This window comes from Somniosus microcephalus, unplaced genomic scaffold, assembly GCF_052327205.1.
Source record: "Somniosus microcephalus isolate GS21.2 unplaced genomic scaffold, FLI_Smic_1.0 unresolved_chr3, whole genome shotgun sequence".
NCBI lineage: Eukaryota > Metazoa > Chordata > Chondrichthyes > Squaliformes > Somniosidae > Somniosus > Somniosus microcephalus.
Window position 1 is genome coordinate 17,218,502 of NW_028225181.1, and position 6,067 is coordinate 17,224,568.

At 47.9% G+C, this 6,067-nt stretch overlaps 2 non-coding genes across 2 annotated transcripts; one reads left to right on the top strand and one right to left on the bottom strand.

Moving 5' to 3' along the window:
- Positions 1-588: 588 nt before the first annotated feature.
- On the bottom strand, positions 589-670 carry trnas-cga (transfer RNA serine (anticodon CGA)). Its single transcript has one exon. It is a non-coding gene; the product is annotated as a tRNA-Ser (tRNA).
- A 3,418-nt stretch (positions 671-4,088) lies between these two features.
- On the top strand, positions 4,089-4,182 carry trnar-ucu (transfer RNA arginine (anticodon UCU)). The gene is made up of 2 exons: positions 4,089-4,125; positions 4,147-4,182. It is a non-coding gene; the product is annotated as a tRNA-Arg (tRNA).
- The last annotated feature ends 1,885 nt before the right edge of the window (positions 4,183-6,067 follow it).

Below are 6,067 nucleotides of genomic sequence, written 5' to 3' on the forward strand. Positions count from 1 at the left end.
TTTACTTTTTGATGGTGTGGGTCGTTTCTTAATTTTGCTATTTGTTGAAAAGATTGGAGCTGTAATACTTTGAAGCAAAGCTCCAAAGCCTTAGTTCTGCCGAGAGCTCAAGGAACTGGAAGTTTGACCCTGTGTCTATCTGTCGACAGATGGCGCTGATCTACAAATTACTCCTACTGGTCGCGTGGTCTAATGGATAAGGCGTCAGACTCCGGTATTAATTCTGAGCGTTATCAGGAATAGTTGTAGGTTCGAGTCCTGCCACGGTCTTTTCACACACTTTTTAATTCGTGTTCAGTTTTATAAAACCAAACCGTGTTCCCACTTAATAGCTGAAGGTGATTCCCTACCAAACACTGCAGGGCTCTTTATTAATTAGTATTTTTGATGCTGCTTTGTGTGTGTATTGCTCAGTAGTTCCCAACAAATCCACAATATCTAATTGATGCCGAAAAATTATTAGTGTTTCAATTGGAACTTTGGGTTCATCAGTGTAATAAAGTGCAGTGGAGGGAATTCTGATCAATTTCGGGGCCAGTGATCGCCACAGGGAGCCGATGAAATAAAATAAAGATTTTGCATCCAAGTCGCTGCGAGCAGGGTTCGAACCTGCGCGGGGAAATCCCATTGGATTTCGAGTCCAACGCCTTAACCACTCGGCCATCGCAGCTGCACATTAACACTGCGAAAATGCTTCCTACTGTGAGTGAGTCAGGAACTAGCTCAGAGAAGACAGTTCACAAATACTCACCGATAAATCCATCAGGGAATTCAGGATTAACTTCTTTGGCCAAAGAGCGCTGAGAATGCAGTAGTTGAGGCGTAATACTACAGATGCATTTAAGAGGAAGGGAGAAAGGAATAGAAGGATATGCTGATAGGATTTTTTTAATTCGTTTATGGGATGTGGGTGCGCTGGCAAGGCCAGCATTAAATGCCCATCCCTAATTGCCCCTTGAGAAGGTGGTGGTGAGCCGCCTTCTTGAACCGCTGCAGTCCGTGTGGTGAAGGTACTCCCACAGTGCTGTTAGGGAGGGAGATCCAGGATTTTGACCCAGCGACGATGAAGGTTTGGCAATATACTTCTAAGTCAGAATGGTGTGTGACTTGGAGGGGAACTTGGAGGTGGGGGTGTTCCCATGCGCCTGCTGTGCTTGTCCTTCTAGGTGGAAGAGGTTGCGTGCTTGGCAGGTGCTGCTGAAGAAGCCTTGGTGAGTTGCTGCAGTGCATCATGTAGATTGTACGCACTGCAGCCACGGTGCGCCGGTGGAGGAGGGAGTGAATGTCTAAGGTGGTGGATGGGGTGCCAATCAATCGGGCTGCATTGTCCTGGATGATGTCGAACTTCTTGAGTGTTGTTGGAGCTGCACTCATCCAGGCAAGTGGAGAGTATTCCATCACGCTCCTTACTTGTGCCTTGTAGATGGTAGAAAGGCTTTGGGGAGTCAGGAGGTGAGACACCCGATGCAGAATGCCTAGCCTCTGACCTTCTCTTGTTGTCACAGTATTTATGTTCAATGGTAACCCCCAGGATGTTGGTGGTCAGCTCCTTTGTTCATGTTGGACCAAGGTTTTAATGAAGTCGGGAGCCGAGTGCTCTTGGCAGAACCCAAACCGGGCATCAATAAGCAGGTTATTGGTCAGTAAGTGCCACTTTACAGCATTGTGGATGACACCTTCCATTACTTTGCTGATGATTGAGAGTAGAGAGTAGACTGATGGGGCGGTAATTGGCTGGATTGGATTTGTCCTGCTTTTTGTGGACTGGACATACCTGGGCAGTCTTCCACATTGTTGGATAGATGCATGTGTTGTAGCTGTACTAGAACAGCTTGGCTGGAGCACAAGTCTTCAGAATGATAGCCGGGGTGTTGTCAGGGCCCAGAGCCATTGCTGTATCCAGTGTGCTCAGCCTTTTCTTGATATCACGTGGAGTGAATCGAAATGGCTGAAGACTGGCTTCTGTGATGGTGGGGACCTCAGGAGGAGGCTGATATGGATCAGGCCAGGTGGTCCGTCCAGCTTCATTTTTATTATTTTGTTTCATAGCGGTTTGTTACAACTGAGTGGCTTGCTAGGCCATGTCAAAGGGCAGTTAAGAATCAACCACATTGCTATGGGACTGGAGTCACACAAAGGCCAGACCGGGTAAGGACGGCAGATTTCTTTCCCTGAAAGACATTACTGAACCAGATAGGTTTTTACGACAATCCGATAGTTTCATGGTATCCATTACTGATTCTAGTTTTATTTGGGGGGTGAGGAGAAATAGAGAAGGAGGAGCCTCGTGTGGAGACCAGTTCGTGCAAATGGACTGTTTCTGTGGGGCAGACTCTATAATATTGAGCAAGTTATTATCTTAATGGCAAGAAACTGGAAAGTACTGTAGTACAAAGTGATCTGGGGGTCCTGATGCACGAAACTCAAAAAGTTAGTATGCAGGTGCAGCAAGTGATTAAGAAGGCCAATGGAATGTTGGCTTTCATTGCTAGGGGGATGGAATATAAAAACAGGGAGGTATTGCTGCAGTTGTACAAGGTATTGGTGAGACCGCACCTGGAATACTGCATACAGTTTTGGTGTCCATACTTAAGAAAAGACATACTTGCTCTCGAGTCAGTACAAAGAAGTTTCACTCGGTTAATCCCGGGGATGAGGGGGTGGTCATATGAGGAGACTCTACTCATTGGAGTTCAGAAGAATGAGAGGCGATCTTATTGAAACATATAAGATTGTGAAGGGGCTTGATCGGGTGGATGCGGTGAGGATGTTCCCAATGATGGGTGAAACTCGAACAAGGGGGCATAATCTTAGAATAAGGGGCTGCTCATTCAAAACTGAGATGAGCAGAAACTTCTTCACTCAGAGGGTGGTAGGTTTGTGGTATTTGCTGCCCCAGAAAGCTGTGGAAGCTACATCATGAAATAAATTTAAAACAGAAATAGATAGTTTCCAAGAAGTAAAGGGAATTAAGGGTTACGGGGAGCGGGCAGGAAATTGGACATGAGTCTAGGTTCGGAATGGTCATGGCCCTGTGGGTAGTGGAGTGGGCCCAGGGGCCATGTAGCCTGGTTCTGCTCCTACTGTGTTCTAATTCTGTGTTAGATTTCAGGAGATGGTTTTATTCCTGTTCCTGGCTGGGGTGGAGATCGCCTTTACAGAAGGTAAGTACTGTAGAAAATGTAGGGCCAGAGTGATCTCCTGGAAGAATTTCGATCGCCTAGATGGGTCGGAGAGGAATTTCCCAGATTTTTTTCTCCCAAATTGGCCATTGGGTCTTTATCTGGTTTTTCGCCTCTCCCGGGAGATCACATGGGTTTGGGTAGATGCAGAGTGACAGAAGATTTGAGGTTAGGATCAGATCAGCCATGATCTTATTGAATGGTGGAGCAGGCTCGAGGGGCCGATTGACCTACTCCTGCTCCTATTTCTTATGGTCTTATGTAACACCCGTTTTAATCAGACACAGAATGATCCGGGACTGACAGCACATCCCTTTTAAACTGAAACAGAATGATCCGGGACTGACAGCACATCCCTTTTAAACAGACACAGAATGACCCGGGACTGACAGCATGTCCCTTTTAAACAGGCACAGAATGACCCGGGACTGACAGCACATCCCTTTTAAACAGACACAGAATGACCCGGGACTGACAGCACATCACTTTTAAACAGACACAGAATAATGCGGGACTGACAGAACATCCCTTTTAAACAGACACAGAATAATCCGGGACTGAAAGCATGTCCCTTTTAAACAGACACAGAATAATCCGGGACTGAAAGCACATCCCTTTTAAACAGACACAGAATAATCCGGGACTGACAGCATGTCCCTTTTAAACAGACGCAGAATAATCCGGGACTGACAGCATGTCCCTTTTAAACAGACACAGAATGATCCGGGACTGACAGCATGTCCCTTTTAAAATGACACAGAATGATCCGGGACTGAAAGTAGACCACTTTTAAACAGACATGGAATGCTGCCTGACATGCAGAGTGTTTCCAGCATTTCATCTGTTTATATTTCAGATTTCCAACATCAACCCTATTTTGCTTCTGTAATAAAGTTTTACGTAGTTGGCTCTGTGGTGCAATGGATAGCGCATTGGATTTCTAGTTGGTATGACAGATTAAGGCATTCAAAGGTTGTGGGTTCGAGTCCCACCAGAGTCGGATTTTGGGTCAGGATTCGGTGGTTCCTCCACTGACGGTACATTTTGCAGTAAATCGGTAATTCAGAGAAGGGAAACTACCGCCCCGACACTTTCCCTCTGAGTACTCTCAACCCCTGAGTCAGTTACACAGGAGCAGGAGGAGACCATTCAGTCCCATGGCCGTTTTACATAGGAACAGGAGGAGACCATTCAGTCCCATGACCCTTTTACACAGGAACAGGAGGAGGCCATTCAGCCCCTCGAGCCTGTTACACAGGGACAACAGGAGGAGGCCATTCAGCCGCTCGAGCCTGTTACACAGGGACAAGAGGAGGCCTTTAACGCCTCGAGCCTGTTGCATTGGACAGGAGGAAGCCGTTCAGCGATACAAGATCTATCCAAGAACAGTAGAACTCCATTCAGCCCCTCGAACCTGTTACATAGGATGAAGAGGAGGCAAATCAGACCCATGATCCAGTTATAAAGGAACAGGAGAAGGCAATTCAGACCAACGAGTCTGTTATAAAGGAACAGGAGGAGGCAATTCAGACACACGAGTCTGTTATACGGGAACAGCAGGAGGCCATTCAGCCCCTCAAGCCTGTTATACATGAACAGGAGGAGGCCATTCAGCCCCTCGAGCCTGTTATACATGCACAGGAGGATGCCATTCAGCCCCTCGAGCCTGTTACACAGTAACAGGAGGAGGTCATTCAGCCCCTCAAGCCTGTTACACAGAAACAAGAGGAGACAATTCAGACACACGAGCCTGTTATACAGGAACAGGAGGAGGCTATTCAGCCTGTCGAGCGTGTTATACAGGAAAAGGAGGAAGCCATTCAGCCCCTCAAGCCTGTTAGACAGGAACAGGAGGAGGCCATTCAGCCCCTCGAGCCGGTTACACAGGAATAGGAGGAGGCCATTCAGCCCCTCAAGCCCGTTATACATGCACAGGAGGAGGCCATTCAGCCCCTCAAGCCTGTTATACATGCACAGGAGGAGGCCATTCAGCCCTTGAGCCTGTTACACAGGAACAGGAGGAGGCCATTCAGCCCCTCGAGCCGGTTACACAGGAACAGGAGGAGGCCATTCAGCCCCTTGAGACTGTTACACAGGAACAGGAGGAGGCCATTCAGCCCCTTGAGTCTGTTATACAGGAACAGGAGGAGGCCATTCAGCCCTTCGAGTCTGTTATAAAGGAACAGGAGGAGGCCATTCAGCCCTTCGAGTCTGTTATAAAGGAACAGGAGGAGGCCAATCAGCTCCTCGGGTATGTTACACATAAACAGGAAGAGGCTATTCAGCCCATCGAGCCTATCATACAGGAACAGGAGGAGGCCATTCAGCCCCTCGAGCCTGTTATGCAGGAACAGGAGGAGGCTATTCAGCCTGTTATGCAGGAAAAGGAGGAAGCCATTCAGCCCCTCAAGCCTGTTACACAGGAACATCATGGGCAAGGAAACCTCCTGCTGATTACCACCTACCACCCTCCCTCAGCTGATGAATCAGTACTCCTCTTGGAAGAAGCACTGAAGGCAGCAAGGGCACAGAATGTACTCTGGGTGGGGCCCTCAATGCCCATCACCAAGAGTGGCTCGGTAGCAGCACTACTGACCGAGCTGGTCGAGTCCTGAAGGACATGGCTGCCAGTCTGGGCCTGCGGCAGGTGGTAAGGGAACCAACACGAGGGGAAAACCTACTTGACCTCCTCCTGACCAATCTACCTGTCACAGATGCAAAACAGTTCAAAAAGTATTCATTGGCTGTAAAGCACTTTAGGATGTCCTGAGGTCGTGAAAGGCCTGTAGAAATGTAAGTCTTTCTTTTACAGCCTTCCAAGACAAAGTGACTTAGCTGGCAAAGACCAGAAACAGGGATGGTGCTATAGATGAGCCTTAGAGATG